This window comes from Trachypithecus francoisi, unplaced genomic scaffold, assembly GCF_009764315.1.
Source record: "Trachypithecus francoisi isolate TF-2019V2 unplaced genomic scaffold, Tfra_2.0 Lachesis_group13, whole genome shotgun sequence".
Taxonomy (NCBI): domain Eukaryota; kingdom Metazoa; phylum Chordata; class Mammalia; order Primates; family Cercopithecidae; genus Trachypithecus; species Trachypithecus francoisi.
In genome coordinates, this window is record NW_022681458.1 from 100113936 (window position 1) to 100131289 (window position 17354).

Here is a 17354-nt window from a genome sequence, read left to right on the forward strand (position 1 = left end):
TAAATAGATACATAGACACATAGGTGCATGAAAATGATGCTGTAAATATTCTATTTAAGACTAATTAAAATATGGTACTTTGTCAACCAGACCAACATTCAGTCATAAATACTGCTGGAAAATAAAGTGTTTTGCATAAAAGAAATACCCAAAGAGATCCTAGGCAATCTGGGTCAATGCACAACTTTGAGTGTAAGAGTGCTTTTTTACTTTTTATCTGCTTATGTATATTATTAACTTTGTAAATGTGAGTAAAATAACATCGATTTCAGCACTTAAAAAATAGTTCATAAAAGGAATGCTTGTACACTGTTGGTGGGAGTGTAAATTAGTTTAACCCTTGTAAAAGACAGCATGGCGATTTCTCAAAGAACTAAAGACAGAAATACCATTCAACCCAGCAATCCCATTACTAGGTATACACCCAAAGAAATATAAATCACCCCTTTATGCATGAGTGTATTCATTGAGGCACTAGTCACAGAATCAAAGACACAGAATTAACTTAAATGCCAATCAATGATATACTGGATAAGAAAATGTGGTGTGGTACATATATACTAACTATATAGCCATAGCAATAATGAGATCATGTCCTTTGCAGATTCATGGATAGAAATGGAGGCCATTATCCTTAGCAAATTAACACAGGAGCAGAAAACCAAATACTGAATGTTCTCACTTGTAAGTGGGAGCTAAATGATGAGAAGTCATGGACACATAGAGGAGAACAACACATATTGGGGCCTACTGGAGTTTGGAGGGTGGGAGGAGGGAGATGATAAGGAAAAATAACTAATGGGTACTAGGCTTAATAATAGGGTGGCTAAATAATCTGTATAGCAAACCCTCATGACACAAGTTTATCTATGCAACAAATCTTCACATATATCCCTGAACTTAAATAAAAGTTAAAACTTTAGTGTACGGGAATGCCCATTCAATTTCAGTTCCATTGCTTTCTGCAGTAGGTTCTGCATAGAATGACTTAGCATGTACTCTTATTACTGTGCAGTTGGTTCCAGTCTCTTGATGGCTTTCTATTTCTTTGTCCAGAGGGGGATGATTTAGCCCTGAGATGGTTCAAGTAATTGTCTGAGGGAGAAAGAAAAAAAAAAAAAAAAAAAAGAAAGTAGTTCTCCTTGATAAAGACCAAAGGAAGTTTGGTGGAGAAAAAAAAAAAAATATTCCACAAAATACTATATCCTCAGGTTTCCTTTCAAGAAGCCAAGATGATCAAAACAGTGAAAAAATATTTGCCAGTTCACATTACTTAAATTGAAATTTTTTACTGAGTTTTTCAATCCTTGTCTTTGATGATAAGAGATACAATATACTATGTTCATTGTACACCTTAAAATGTATGCTCTTCTTTCTAGGATGAATAACTGAAGGTTCTCTTCATGCCTTTGGTCTCTCGAAGTTCTTCAATTGCCTTTTCAAGAACCTTAATCTAGGAGTTATTTGGGGGGCTAGATACTCCACTTAAACAAGTTTAATTTGTTTTTCCTTCCTCAAAGTATAGTTGCCAGGCCTCTCCCCACAAGGTGAGAGGCAGAGGAGGAGATGGTTACATATGTGATATAACTAATGGGTTCCAGTTAATTGGGTGCTACTGCAATTTGAATTACTGTAGCCAAATTTCTATCTAAATTTAGGTGCTTCACAAAGTGAAATACAGGATTTTTGCTTGGACACATTAAAGTAAAAAATGCATAAATATTTAGAGTACTAAATGGTTGGGAGAATTATCCATTTAATTTAAAAATTATTGAATATTTTTCCTCTCCATCTTGTTTTATTTACTTATATCCTTTTTTATAACCACGTCTGAAACAGAGAATCTAATCTATTAAAGGAGAAAACGTGTGATGAAATGGGTTATGCAACCAAGCCCCAGCTACATTTCCCCATCTTGTGCACTCACTGGTGGGTTTCTTGTGTGTGTGTTTGTATGTGTGTGTGTGAGCATGCACACATGTATGTGTATTCAAATGGCTACCACTGTTATTATCACAACACAAGGTATGCAAACCTCTCTTTCATCTCCCTTACAACAGTACATCCACACATTCTGATCGATACCCTGCATCATGTCATTCAAAAATAACAGTCGATGCAAAGATAAAAGTATTTGCTATTACTTAGTCAAGTTAAACTTTTAGAGACATCTTTTAATGATTTTTTTTTAAATGCTTTGGGGAGGGTTGGCAGCAGAAGAAAGTTTGTTCTTTCAAGTTAGGAAAATGAGCCCAGCCATGCAAGCTAGACAGACACAACAAGGACCTAAATGAAGAAGCTATACATAAATGGATGTTTTTTTTTCACAGAATAATCTAATGCTCTAGTCAGTCTCTAAACATTTATTAGGATTTATTGCATATACAGAAGTTATTTGGAGGACTCCAGTTCTCTCTAATCATTACCCTCTGCTCCTGCTTTTTTAGGAGCAGCTATAAATTCAAGGAGAGGTGGAAAATCGGCAGACTGCCAACCAAATTCAACCCACAGACATATGTTGTTGGGCCTGAACAATGTTTTGGAATGTTTTGAATCAATTTCCAATTGAAAAATGAGGGTTGTTACTTTTAAAAAAACAGAAAAGGATGTCTATATGTCTTCTCTTGAAAATTCATAAAATGTGGCAAACTGATCCAGGTATGTATGGTAAGAGACAGCTCTTGGTGGACAGCTTCTACATCCTTCAGACAAGGCGTCATGTAGACATCCCCTTCTCTACAGGTCCTCTGCTACCCGTATAGATATCCCGACTGGCCTGGAGATGTTCCTGACTGTGACTTGTAGTGTCAATCACCCCTAGGAACATTGCTCCTCTGATGTATGGGTTGAATGGTGATCGCGCTGCATATTAAGTCAATATTATTTTCAGTATTTCATTATTTTTAAATCTAAGCTGGTAATATTGCAAATGAAGAGCAGAACCAGGAGACTGCATTTGCATTCGCAGTTGTACTACAGCTTTAGAAAGAGGATCATCAAACATTAGCATTACTTCATTTATTCTTACAATTTTCTCAACATGACATTAGTTACAACGAGTAGGATATTGTGCTGTGCTCTTTGTTCTTGCTAAGCAAGTTCCCCTTTTCCTCCCTCTCTTTTCTCTGCCTTCTTTACTGTTTCTATTCTATTTAGGCAGATAATTACATCCTGCTTTATATTTGGTTTCTGTTCTCTATTTGAGCTGTGTGTCTCTTCTGCCCAAATTGACTGTGGGCTCCTTAAAGTCAGACACCATATTTGTCAGTGTTGTTGCTCTGTATTGTACTTAGGACATTATAGACATTTGGTCCCATGCCTTGCTCTCATGAATTCAATGCCCTAATACCAATTGCTTTCAGAATTAGGATTGAAATTGGTATATTCATCCAGCACTGTCTGAAATTCCCTGCCTTGAACTCCCACAGGCCATAAGCATTTCCAGTATGTTCAAGTTTGCCACCATGATTAGAATGGCTGTGACTCCAAGTCCCAAGTGTTGTTGGATTCCTGTGTTTTCTGCTTACCTCTCCATATCTAAAGCTGCCAGATGTATGCTTGATACAGCTCATCATGGTCAGGAGAAGTCAGATCACTGCATTTCACCTTCCCCCACCCCTGCCCCAGGATGTGTACACTCTGCACATCTGCCATGCTGACTGGTCTCCAGATTTTTGTCAAGCTGGTTTCCCACCCTGAACCTACTGCCCACTTGCTAATCCCCTTTGCTAATGTCAGACTTCAAACCTAAAGCTCAGTGCCAGCTGGCCATAGGATACAGATACAGCAGGCTCTTTGTGGACAGCACCACGGCTGCTTGTCTCCCCAGCATTTTGTCGGCACATGGATTCCCCTCTGTCACCCTTGCTCTCAGGGTAGATGCACTAACATGAATTGCTTTCAAAATTAGGACTGAGTTGGGATATTCACTCAACCTACATATATGGAATCCTGAGTTGGTTTCCCCAAAGGAAAATGAAACAAAAGAAAGAAAGAAAAAAAAAAGACGAAAGACTTCTTAACTGGGTTAGCAACCTACACTCTGGACTTCCTAGTTTCCTTGTATATGTTTCCTTCTCAGATTCGTTTTTCTAGGACCCTAGTAGATCTGTCTTGTGGACCATCTACCTTATCGCCTTACCACTCCATGAAAAAAATTAGATTTAAAATAAAAGTGCACCAAGAGAATTCTACTTTCTTTTCTCTCCTTGTGTCTGCCGTTTTTCTTTGCTTTATTTTCATTTCAGGCCTAAGAGTCAACGGCCTACCTGTTTTTGAATTGTTTTACGTGATAAATGTTGATTCTTCATAATTAAAGGGTATTTTTGGTGAGGGCACATCTTGAGCTGCTTGAAGGAAAATTTCCATATCAACAAAAAATTGGTAAACAAACAAGAAAAGAGTTATCTCTTCTTCCCTTTGCCCACACAGCTATGCTATACTCCCCCACACAGCTGTATTGAGAAAATGAAACTAATAGCAAGAAATTGCTTTTGATGAGTTTCATAATTTTATCATAATACTTAGAATCGAAATAAACCAAAATTATCCTAGGTTGATTTTTACATCATAGTGAAGAAAAAAAAAAGTCACTCTTTGATTCAAGACCTGCTAAAACAATTCCTAATGCTACTCTTACCACCACATTTAACCTTTGTAAAGTGATTTGCTATTTGCCTCCTGCAGGGTAAACATTTTTAAATACATCATTTTATTTTTTTTCTTTGGGAGGAATCTCACCATTTTACAGATGAGCCAACTCAGACTCAGAAAGATTAAGTAACTTGCCCAAAATAATATATAGTATCTAGCAAGTGGTAGGGCTCGGAGTTGAATTTTATTTTTTCTGACTTCCCAGCCTGTGCTTTTAATACCTATTCTATCTCTGTAAGAAAGAAAACAGTTCCGGACTAGAATTTGAGAAAAAGTATGTTTTAATGGTTATACCTGAAATGTATTCTAACCCTTCCGTGTCCTCCCACAATTCAATTTCTCCATGCTTCATTGCCTTTTTCTATGAAGTCTACTAAAAGCTCCCACTTTCTCATTGACTTTCTAGAATTATCAAGTAAAATAACGTATGCAAAATGACTTTTAAAACTGTAAATAGAATACAAATAGATGATAGACATTCTTACTTGTATTACTCGAACCCAACTATCACCATAAAGCCTTAAAATACATTCATAAGAAGCAAAATAAAGAGGCAAGAGAAATAGCAATATAAAAGCATGAGACTCTTTTGCCATAATCTAGATAAGACTCAACAGATGACCAATTAGTGACCATGACAATATGTGCAAATGGATAGAAAGAAATAAATGCTGCTTGAATATGGCAATTGATTGGATGTATGGAATTAGTGATATGAAATACATGATATGAATATCATGTCACTTAATAATAAATATGACTTCAGGAGTAGAGATGTAATCAAAATTGGAAGGAAGACGACAATAACCCTTGGGAGAGGCCATGGAGTTAATGCGGGACATAATCAGTTTAACCTGCTGATGGGACATCATAGGGGAAGTATCAAGTGACAATTAGAAATAAGGGAAAATTTTGACAGAGACACCAAGGCTAAAGATAGAAATTTAAGGACCGTATTTCAGGGATGAAATTGAAATCATAAAAATGTCAAAAGAGAGGCCAAAAACAAGATGGTTTACAGCCCTGGCATCCATTAGAAATATAATATGAGCCACACATGTAGTTTAAAAATTTCCTGTAGCCACATTGGAAAAGTTAAATGAGATAGGTGAAATTAATTTTAATAATTTTATTTAGCCCAATACTTCAAAATGTAATCAGTTGGATATGTAATCAATTGAGCATGATTAAATGCCAAAATATTAATGAAATATTTTACATTTTCTTTATTTGTACTATGTCTTCAAAATCTGGTGTTTATTTTACACTTAATTCATACTAGCCCTTCTTCAAGTGCTCAATAGTCACCTGTGGCTAGTTGCTACCACATTGGATAGGTGGATCTAAGAAGGAACTTTTGAGAATTAAGGGTCAGGGGGAGACATAGAATCCAGAGAAGACCAGAAAAAGTGAAATAGGAAAGACACCTGCAGTATGGCAAAAACCAAGGCAAAAGAACATTTTCTTCCTCACATGTTTTACAGTGCCTCTGCATAGGCAATATATGCAGAGAAGAAACAACAGGTTTCCTACAGATGGCATTGTTTTAGACATCAAACAAAGTAGGATTCTTTTAGAGCCTTTTAGACTCTAGGGCCTCATGAATAAAGTTCAGCAATGCTTAACTGCTAACACTTAACAGGATTCAAAATTACAGCATGGCATACTGAAAATAACATGGACTTTACATTATGCAGATCTATCTACAAATCATGACCCAGCCTACCAAATAGCTTTGTAAATTTGTGTATTTAATCTCTTAACCTTAACTTCCTTATCTTTAAAATGGGGATACAAACCCCTTTACATGATTTTTGTGGTTACCAAACACAATTAGGTATGTAAAATTCTTGTCCCATAGTCTACACAGAATAAGTCATAGCTATGATGATAATTATTAAGAATCTCACTCTAATAATTTATATTGATGAATTTCTCAAGCAACTGTAAACATCTTGAGAATAAGGTAATATTGTCTTGTTTTGGTAACACTATAGTACTTACCACAGTGCTTCAGACACCACTGAGGTAATCACCATATATTTTTTTCTTTAATATTCTACTTTAGGAGAACCATCAAAGTATGAATAGGTGGTATTATACAGAAGCTCAGATTACTTGATTTCCCCAGTGCATTTAGCAGAGAGCTGAATTTGGGTTCCATTGCTCAGTTTTTAGTCTTTAAAATTCTAACATGAAATTAACTAAAGCAGAAAGATAAATGAACAGAAACAGAAGTTTCTCTTGACTCAGCACCCAATTTCCTGAGCATTCTACCTTCCATAGCTCTTTTAAAAAGATGTCCTGTTTTGACTCTTTTAGGAAATGGATTTAAAGTGAACATAAAATTAGTCAATTTTAATACCACTGTTTAGTAAAATTACTTAAAATTTAAATACTTAGAGGTAGTTGCTGTTTCTCATCAGTTTATGACAATATATTCTCAGCTGGTGGGTTATTTGTTTCATTTTTCAGAAGCATATAATGGATACAGAATTCTAACCCAACCCTTCATCACTGCCAACTTACTAAAACTATACCATATCTATAGTACATATAGTGTCATTTATTTGAAATATATTTCTAGCTTCTCTTCTCCCAAATACCCTATTTTTTAGAGCAGGAAAAGTCACACATCTCCAGATGGTCTTCCTTGATTCTATAGCCCAAAGTCAATCTTTAGGGCATGCATCCTTTCACTAAACAAATATTTATTGATGTTATCATATGCCTACCCTTTGTTCTAGGTTCTAGGTATTTAGTAGTAAAAAGACAGGCAAGGTCAATACTCTCATGGACTACTCTAAGGTGAAAATAGCTACTAAACACTGAAAAATAAATAATAAATACCATATCCAAACTAATATAAAGGAAAACAAAAGCAGAGTAATGATATAAAGAGGGCCTTGGAGGAGATTGAATTTAATTTGAAGTATAATAGAAAATAATTAGGAATATTATAGTAGAAGAGTTTGCATGGTTGAAGTCTTAAAAAGGCCACTCTGTCTATTCTTGGACAATGACTATTGTGGGGAAGACAGAAGCAGGGAGGAGACTCAGGAGAATTCTGCAGTAACAGCAATGGAAGTGGAAAGAAGTGATTGAATTCAGGATATTCTGATGTACCTATACCTCTTGCTTAATGTCTGATGCATTCCCATGAAATACAAAGCTATTCAATAAGAGCCTAAGATTTCCAATAATCACTTCTAAGTATAAAAATACATCAAAAGAACCACAAAAAGGTTCAAGTACATCACAGCAACAATTTGAAAGAAAACAAATTGAAAATAAAATGTAATATAAAAGAAGTTTTTATTTATTACATTTCCTTTTTTCCATATCTTTTTCTTCACTAATATTTTTAAGGATTGCGAGACTTATGGGTTTTGTGCCCTCAAAGTATACTTAATAATATATTACAGCACAGGAGTCACCCGGGGGGCCCAAAAATAAAGCCTGATTAAAAGGTTGTAAACAGTGCCACCTCTTCAACCTTCTTGAATTAATTCAAACATGTACAAACCAACATTGTTTCATATGCTTCTTGATATTCTCTCTAACCTGAAACCAGAGAGTAAATTGGTGTGTGCGCTTTTGTCTAAAGTTTGATGTTCATCCAAGTGTCACATTGTGCTGTATTCACTTAGCAAGATTTTTGAGAAAAGTCATTCTATCAGCAACCAAAAATATCAAAAGTAAAAGAACTATTAGCCTGAAAAAAAAAAAAAAAAAAAAAAGGTAAAACACCTTAAGGACCATTATGGAGAAAAGTCACATGAACAGTATAATGAAAACTAAATTTATATTTTACAGGCTCTATTTATTGCTATTAAATTAGATGAAACTTTGGGTAGGAAGTAGTAGGGAAGGAGTTGAATCAGGGGGTAATTCTTAGACACTTGTCCTGAAAAGAAAGATGAATATAGTGTCATTAACTAAGGTGGAGACAAAAGGTAAAGAAGCAAGTTGGGTTGGGGACAGGTGGGCAGTAATTAGGAGATTTGCTTTGAGTACTGTATACTCATTTTGATGTCTCTATGTGACATTCAAGTGAAGCTGATGAATGGGCAATTGTATTTATAGTTTTACTGCTAAGAGAAAAGGTTTGGTCTTGAAATCTAATTAGTATATCAATAACGTTTAAGGTCATGAAACTAAATAAAATCACAAAGTAATAAATCTAGAAGACAAGTAGAAATCCAAAGACTGATCTCAGGACATTCCAACATTTAGAGAGCTGGTTGATGAGGTAGTGTTAGCAAAGGACACAGAAAGAGCATTCAGGTAGTTGGGAGGAAAACTGGAAGAAAAACATTTCTCAGAAGTCAAATGAAAAGAGGGTTTCAAGAGGGAAGGAGGATTCGATAGCATCAGATGCAGCTCAGACAGTGAATAATATAGATATATAAATGGTTGTTAGATTTGGCAAAATGGAGACCTTTGGGATTCTGTCAATGGTATATTCTATAATATTTCTATGACACTGGACTTATATGTATAATTGATATTTAGATCCTTATCTTTGTCTACCTCTTACCTACTGAACTGTTTTCATTGGCTAAGTAGCATATCTAATTATTTGTGTCTCCAGCAATTCTTAGGACAACATAGTATACTTAGAGTTCAAAACTATTTATGGAGTTGAATTGAATTGGACTAATAACCAGCAAAAGAGAAAAAATAAGTTGCAAAATCCACAATTGTATTGTGTGTTACTAACAGGGACAAGTTTTAAAATAAGATATTCCGTCTAGTTTTTGACACGTAGAAAATACTTTCATCAGATGAACTTTCCTACCATTTAAGCAAAGATAGAAACTATGAAGCATGTATTCCCTCAAATTCCTCTCCTCACTGGATCTTATTTATATCCAATTAATCTACATTCACGCTCATTAAAGTGCTCTCTCTTCTGTTTAAGGTTAATTTATCTACTTGAGCTAGCAATTATACCCATCTGTCTTAGTCTCCTCTGAGACCTTGTTGGGTTTCTTTATTTTCATTCCTTTTCTCCTCCTTCACTTGAACGTTCATACTTTATCACCCCTTTAAGCTACTATCTATTTCAAGCTTTAGAAAAGGAATACAGCATTTAGGCTGGGCGCAGGGGCTCACGCCTGTAATCCCAGCACTTTGGGAGGCCGAGGCGTGCGGATCACGAGGTCAGGAGATCGAGACCATCCTGGCTAACACGGTGACACTCTGTCTATACTCAAAATACTAAAAAAAAAAAAAAAAAAAAAAAATAGCCGGGCGTGGTGGCGGGCACTTGTAGTCCAGCTACTCGGGGGGCTGAGGCAGGAGAATGCCATGAATCCGGGAGGAGGAGCTTGCAGTGAGCGGAGATCGCGCCACTGCACTCCAGCCTGGGCGATAGAGCGAGACTCAGTCTCAAAAAAAACAAAACAAAAGAAAAGGCAAACAGCAATTTATATATGCTATCTCTAGTTCTTTGCTTCCTTTGACATCTCACTCCAAGGCTTGAGTGTCACTAAAGTCACTAATGTTTTTGTCTTTAGTTATACAGCTGAGAAAGAATACATTTCCTTATAAGGAAAGCAAATCGACCTTTAATCTTTCAAAAACAAAATCAGGCCAGGCGCGGTGTCTCAAGCCTGTAATCCCAGCACTTTGGGAGGCCGAGACGGGCGGATCACGAGGTCAGGAAATCGAGACCATCCTGGCTAACACGGTGAAACCCCGTCTCTACTAAAAAAAAATACAAAAAACTAGGGGGGCGAGGTGGCAGGCGCCTGTAGTCCCAGCTACGCCGGAGGCTGAGGCAGGAGAATGGCGTAAACCCGGGAGGCGGAGCTTGGAGTGAGCTGAGATCCGGCCACTGCACTCCAGCCCGGGCAACAGGGCGAGACTCCGTCTCACAAAAAAAAAAAAAAAAAAAAAAAAAAAAAAAAAATCGATTTTAACCATAATAGCAGAAATACCAATAACACTGTGTTGAGATACAGTTGTTAGAGACTGGCAAAACCTGAAAAGCTCAGCAACGCAATCCAGTGAAAAAGCAATGGAGCTTCTGTACGCATTCTCATTAAGTGCCGGTGGAAGTTCAAAAAGTTACAAATAACATGAAGGAGAGTTTGGCAACAACTATCAAAATTATTTTATCCTTTGTCTCATAAATGTTATTTTTGGAAATTTGTTATAGATAGATAGATTAGATAGATAGATAGATAGATAGATAGATAGATAGATTTTCAAATAGAAACAATTACACAGACATTCATTGAAGTAGAAAAACTTGAAAACATCCATCACTCTTTTTACAGGAGGCTGGTTTAATTAAGTATGAGATTTCCATACAGTTGAATATTATACAGCTGTAAAAAGGAGAATTAGTTTCTTAGTTTTGTTATAAAATATCTCTAATTTATATTTTTAAAAGAAAAAAAGCAAAGTGGAGAGGTGCATGCAGTTATGCTATATATATACACACATAGATGTGCATACATATATATATATGGTTTTTACATAAACTGTGAAGTATAAAATATATAAAACATGACAAGTGGTTATGTTGGATTAAGATGGGGATAAATGGGATAGATAGAAATAAAATTATAAGAAATAATGTATCTAAAAATATTGTATTTAGGTTTTATGTTGATTTTGAACCATCTGGCTATATCATCTATTCTCGGATTAAAAGCAAACAAAACAAAAGGCCTTCATCAAATGAAAGAAATAGATTGTTATAACCATAGCCTGAACAAGAACCTCAGGCACCTGAACAGATAAGTCAGTGCCTGTCCTTACAGAAATATCTCCACTGACCTCAAATTCTTCTGCAAAGAGAATGTCACTTCACAGTGAGATAAATGGAAGAAACAAATAAATCCTGACCCTAGATAGACAACCCATCAAGATGTAAAAGTGCGGACATTCAATTATGTATTTCCCCTGCTCAAGAACCCTGTTGCTACTTATATCCAGGTCCACTCTATTTATGATCTCACACTATCTTTCTGGCCTTACCTCCTATTACTATACTTTCGTCTAACAAAACTGGAGAATTCACACTGCCTTGGAATTCTCTGACACTCAATGTTTTTGTGCCTTGACACAGTTCCTTCCTGTCCTTTGCAATGTTTCTCGTCTTCCCAGTGCTAGATTTCCCTGAAAACTACAGAAAAATTTCCTCCAAAACTGTCCAGAACTTTCTGAAAGTATGTGATCAGATGATACAACACCTACAAAATTCTCTAGTTTATGGCCTGGCAAATAACAGGAATGCAAAATTGCTGGATGAATTTCTGAACCCTAATAGAGCATTCCCTGTATCTTCTTATGGTACTTGACAAATTTTATTTGCATCATAATTATTAAAATAATAGTCACTCTAGATTACAAGCTTTTAGAAGGCAAATGTTGTGAGGAGTTGTCAAACATACAGTAGCTGTTGAAAAATATTTTTTAATTTAGTTTAATTAAAACTCATGTTTCAATGAGATCCGCCTTTAAATTAAAACTGTATTTTTATACAATTTTGGAATTTGAAGAAGTTGGGAAATAATGATTATTTCTAATGGGACCATATGTGACTCTGTAGTAGAAATCTGAGGCATTTATCCTTTCTTCTGGGGAAAGCATTTTAATTTCCACATCAGGAGACTCCTCTTTTCAGCAGAGAGTCCAAATGCTCCACCCCAGTGCAGGAGTGGGCCTGTGAGCTAGGCATAGTCATGCAGGCTGTCTGCACCCAAGTTCAGTAATTGTTCAGCTATGGTCATGTGATCCAGTTTAGTCCTATCAGATCTAAATCTGACACTTTGCTGTGGTGATTGGGGAAAGGCATTCTTTCCCACAGTTTGTTGAAAGGATCAGTAGTAGCTTGACAATTTTGTGAGAGCTTCCACTAGAGACTGCTTATAGCACAGTGAAAAGAAGAACTGAGGAATGAAAAAAAGTGAGTCTTACCCCTGATAATCCTGTGTGAGCTCCTGGATCCAGTCATTCCTGACTTTGTTGTCCTTGGACTTTTCATGCATAAAAGAATATCTATTTTGCCTAGGCTAATTAGAACTCATTTTCTATCATTTGCAAACAAAGAAGTTTTGCCCACTCTACACTGAAATTTAGAATACTTACAAGGGCATTTTAAAGTCTAATTATGTAGCATTTATTGTACAGTGTAAAAAATATGCTTTTGGTATCCAAATAATTAAATGCAGAGTATTCAATAACTTTTAAAAATACATCTATTAAAAACTAAGTATGTTAAATAATTTCTAAGTATATGGGAATATCAAAATTACCTGAAAACGTAGTGCAATTATTTTTTTACCTGCTGCAAGAAAGGTATTTCTTTATTCAGGAATATCTTAAAGAAATGGATACATCACTGGGATAGATCCTTCATATGAGACACTTTCAGAAATTCTGTGTTTAAACATCACAGGCAGGTCCAATGGTTAACAAAACACTCTCCCTCTAAAGTCTTCCTGCAACCATTTACCATGACATCAGTATCCTCACTTGAGATCCAACATTTAGCTAATCCTTTGGGCCCTGTCTGCTGAAAGAACATATTGAAATTCCACTGAGAGGAGAAAGGGAGGCCTGGCTAGGAAGTTAAAGCTCTGTAGCCTTCTCCTATAAGTGTGGATTATTTTTATTAGATTCCTAAGTGCTGGAAAATGGGATGAGTACATTTTAAAAGTTCAAGTGATTGGAAGGAGCCATTGAACGGAAGGGTCTATCTTTCCAGGTACCAAGGTTATGAGACTCTAAATTAGGAGCAGAGCAGGCTGCTCCAGAAAAAAGTATTAAAAAGGAGCAACAGGAGGAATATCAAGGAAAGATTTTCTCCTTTCTGAATCTTACTGAATGCTGGCCCCAAGTGGAAAAGGACGACAGTCTCTGAGCAAATCAGCTTTAATATGACTTTCCAAATAAAATCTTGTGTATTATTTTCATTTCATCAAAACTTGTTTCTGACTCATCCACTTAAAACACATAAAGTAATAGAATTCTATAGTAACTTATTTGCAATTAACTGTCTTAAAATTTGGTCTGTACATTACTTCATTTTACAAAGAATTCTGAAGGTATTTTAATTTACCTATCATCTTTACTCATTGATCTTTCTAAATTCATATCAAGTTCACTTCAATTCATTCTTAATTTTACACATATTCCATAAAATATGTGTATTTTAATTTAACAGTTTCGTCAAGAAACTACTCATTTTTACAGTGAATTTGTTTTTTAAAAGCATTAAACAGTTTTAAAAATTTTCATGGACTTTTCTCCAATGCCAGATGTTTATCTGCATATTCATTCTTGCTAACATGTAAGTATTACATGTGTTTATTCATTTGATATTCTTTTATAATAAAATGAAACAAAGTAATAACATATCAACCAAAATTATCTGAATTATACAGCTTCTATAGATGCAGAGGTTCAGAACCACAATATTGAAGACAGATTTAAATAATGCTTTCCATTGTGAGGAAATGCAACAAATTGAAAATCTAATCAGAATATCAAAGCAAATACATATTACCAAGGTCTTCTTATACTCTAACAATAAAAAGTGTATTGAACACCAAGTTCTAATCTCTATTTTTCTGTGATCATTTTAATAGTCAACAAGTAGATAGCTTCAGTATTGACAATTGAAGAGGTCTTGAAATGGAGTGTACTAGAATGCCTAATAATTTCCTACTAAACTGATCATGTCAAAAAACATTTATGTGTGTTTTTCAATAGAAGACAATAAAAGAAAAGAAAATTGTTGCCACTCATCAACCCTGTAACCATTTTTTAATAACACAAAAAAATAGGTGTTGTGGGGGCCATCACTTATCCCATCCAACAGCACAATAAAAATAATATTAGGGAAGAATGGATCATATCTTGGGCTTTTATTAAAATTCTTTCAAAAATCTACAGTCAGATTTATTTTAGGTATTTGTCTCTGAGATTAGCAATATTTTGATGTTTTCTGCACATATGTTACAGCACACAAAGACATTCTGTAAAAGCAAGAAGTCAATATAAAAGAAAATTACGTGTCAGTTTATGACTAACAAATCCTTAATCCTTTTCATTTGTAAGGTTTATTATTTTGTAATATTTCAAAGAAGGAAAATTATGTAATTACATAAATAACAAAAGTATACCTCTAATTTGCCTCTCTTCTCAGAGTAACCTTCAATGAAATCAGCTGTGACTTCTTTTCTAAATATAAAATTTTGCTTATGAATTAGAGACTTACCCTAATTTCACCCTATATCTTAAATGAAATTTAGAAAAAAAATTTTCAAACGTCATGATAGACAGTATTCCTTTATATTTTAAAATCTCTTTGCTTTTTAATTAGCTAAATATTAACCTTTAAAGGGTTTTTAATGCTAACATTGATACAATGCTTTAGAGTGAGTATCTTTCACACTGAAATTCAAGCTGTTTCTCATTGTTCTAAAGTGCCCCTTTCTCTTTCCTTATTTGGGTGTTGAACAATACGTATTTTTATAAAACAGTTGGTTAAAGGTGCAAAGTCTCACATTATTTCTAGTAGTCATTTTTAAATGCACTTCAAACTAAAACTGTATACCTTATTCTGTCTTTAACATTTTAGTACAAAATCTTAGCAAATCATCTTATTATTATTTTAGTAAGAGACGTTGGAATTTGACAGCTGCAAATATGTAAAGAACATTCTTTTCTACGCCAAAGGAAACCAGTCCATGTTTTAAGCACAGGTAAAAGCATCATATTTTGTAGAAATGTTTGTACATTCACACCAAGACGTAGGAAACTCTGCTAAACATGTTCAAATTTAAATTTTATGTAAAATATAAAGTTAAAACTTACCTTTTCTCGGCAATGACCTGTTATTGAAACTACCATCAACTCCTAACTGCTAATGACTCTTTCAACAAAAACGGAAAACAGTAAAGTCACATGTCGTAAGAGTAGGCCTGTGTTGGATGCTGCTTAATTTCAGTACTGGGGGAAGAAAAAGGCGGGGGGTGGGGTGAACACAAAACTTTTAAATAAAACCACTTCCTGGGTAGAGACAGTTAACCACACACATCACATCATTACTCAATTTGAAGAAATTGCCTTGTATAGTCAACAATATTGTTATTTTTCAACGTGATTATCAATTGTCAAACATGACACATGTATAGAGATTTTATCAGTTTTAACTTAAGGGAGGAAAATGTGTGATTAAAAATTCATCAGTGGGAGGAGCAGACTGCTAAGCACTGAAGGAACTTCCCCTTTCTCTGCCTTCTAGCAAGGGCTTAAAAATGAAGCGTCTACTCTGCTGGCTACACTTGAGATGTTCCCATGCTATCAGGACACTGCATGATGACTTTGGAAGCAAGGAAGCCACCTCCAATTCTGCCAATGAGGCAGAGCTGGTGCTTCTGCCTCATTCATGAAAGGACCCACCAAAACCCGATCCAGTTAACAGGTTCATGGGGCCTTGGGAGGGTTGCATTAGAACTTCAGAAAACACAGCCCCGAGCCATGCAGCCATCTGAGCATCTGGGAAAAAGGAAGGTGTTCATCATGCTGGTCGAACACACCCTGTGGCATTTGCTCTGACTGTGGCTCTCATACTGGTGGGTCCACTCTGACAGTTTCCTAAGCAGTTCTGAAAACTGCTGAAGAGCTTTTCCTCTAGCTGAATGATTCTTTGTGTGGTCTGACTTAAAAAGAAAAAATATATATATTATAATAAAGGATCCAAACGGTATCATTTTGGCATGCTGCTGTGTGCCCTCCTGTGTCAAACTTCAGCCAACACAAGACATATTTTTAAGGGGTCTCAGAAATAACTCTAGGTTGTGCATCTTTATTGAGCCATGGAGTTCAAGAATAAGCTCCTGGATTTTTCAGGCTTGGCTGGTTTTGTGAGATTTGCAGTATAATCACAAAAGGAAAAGAAGAAAAGCTTTCCTTCCAAATATATGAGAGAGTTAAATCACAATCTCTTGTCATACAAACCAATTAGAAATCTGTGTAATAGAGCTCAGTGGTATAGAATGTTTGGCATACTAAAAGTCAGTCTTTAAAAATAGATTTGGTAGATATGGCCCAAGTTAGGGATGGTATGTCCCTACCAGTTAATTGAATTTCTCTGGGATCTTTTTCTAAAAATCACATTTCAGATTGACCCTAGAATTCACTGTCAGTTGTCATTTCAGGAAGGACCTTTTTAAGTGTTTAGAGTCCTGAAGATTTGTACTGAATGTTTCTCCTTAACACCAAAGAGAAAATGGAAAGTTGATAATATTAAAAGTGAGGAAAGCAGAATTCAGGGCTTAATTCTGACACTGCTATTTACTTAACCTTGGCCAAGTTACTTAAGTTCTCTGAAATTTAGTTCATTTACCCATGTAATGAAACATCTGCATGCAAAAATGCATCTTGGGGAATACAATAAGCAAATAGATGTACATATTTTGTACATGTATATCATAAGGAATTGTAGATATATAAATTAGCATGAGCTGGGAAATGTTGATACATCCTAAGAAGCGTCAGAAAACTTCAGTGCATTCTGCTTGATTTAAGCCTTTGTAAATCTGAGTTAGACTCAGAAGTCTAGGACAAGGAAAATAAATTAGGCCTTTCCTTGTTTTTGTTTGTTTGTTTGTTTTTACGGAGTCTCGCTCTGTTGCCAGGCTAGAGGGCAAAGGCGCGATCTCGGCTCACTGCAA

The 17354-nt window shown here is 35.5% G+C and overlaps 1 protein-coding gene and 1 long non-coding RNA gene across 4 annotated transcripts in view; one reads left to right on the forward strand and one right to left on the reverse strand.

Moving 5' to 3' along the window:
- The window catches only part of ARHGAP15 (Rho GTPase activating protein 15), a 653192-nt gene extending 637548 nt beyond the window's left edge, over window positions 1-15644 (reverse strand). For all 3 annotated transcript variants that reach the window (XM_033231613.1, XM_033231614.1, XM_033231615.1), the window contains exon 1: window positions 15493-15644. The gene's annotated coding sequence lies outside the window, so the exon portion shown is untranslated. The remainder of the gene's footprint in view (window positions 1-15492) is intronic.
- On the forward strand, window positions 12478-16377 carry LOC117095049. Its single transcript, XR_004441790.1, has 3 exons — window positions 12478-12577; window positions 15294-15380; window positions 15923-16377. It is a non-coding gene; the product is annotated as an uncharacterized LOC117095049 (long non-coding RNA).
- Window positions 16378-17354: the final 977 nt, after the last annotated feature.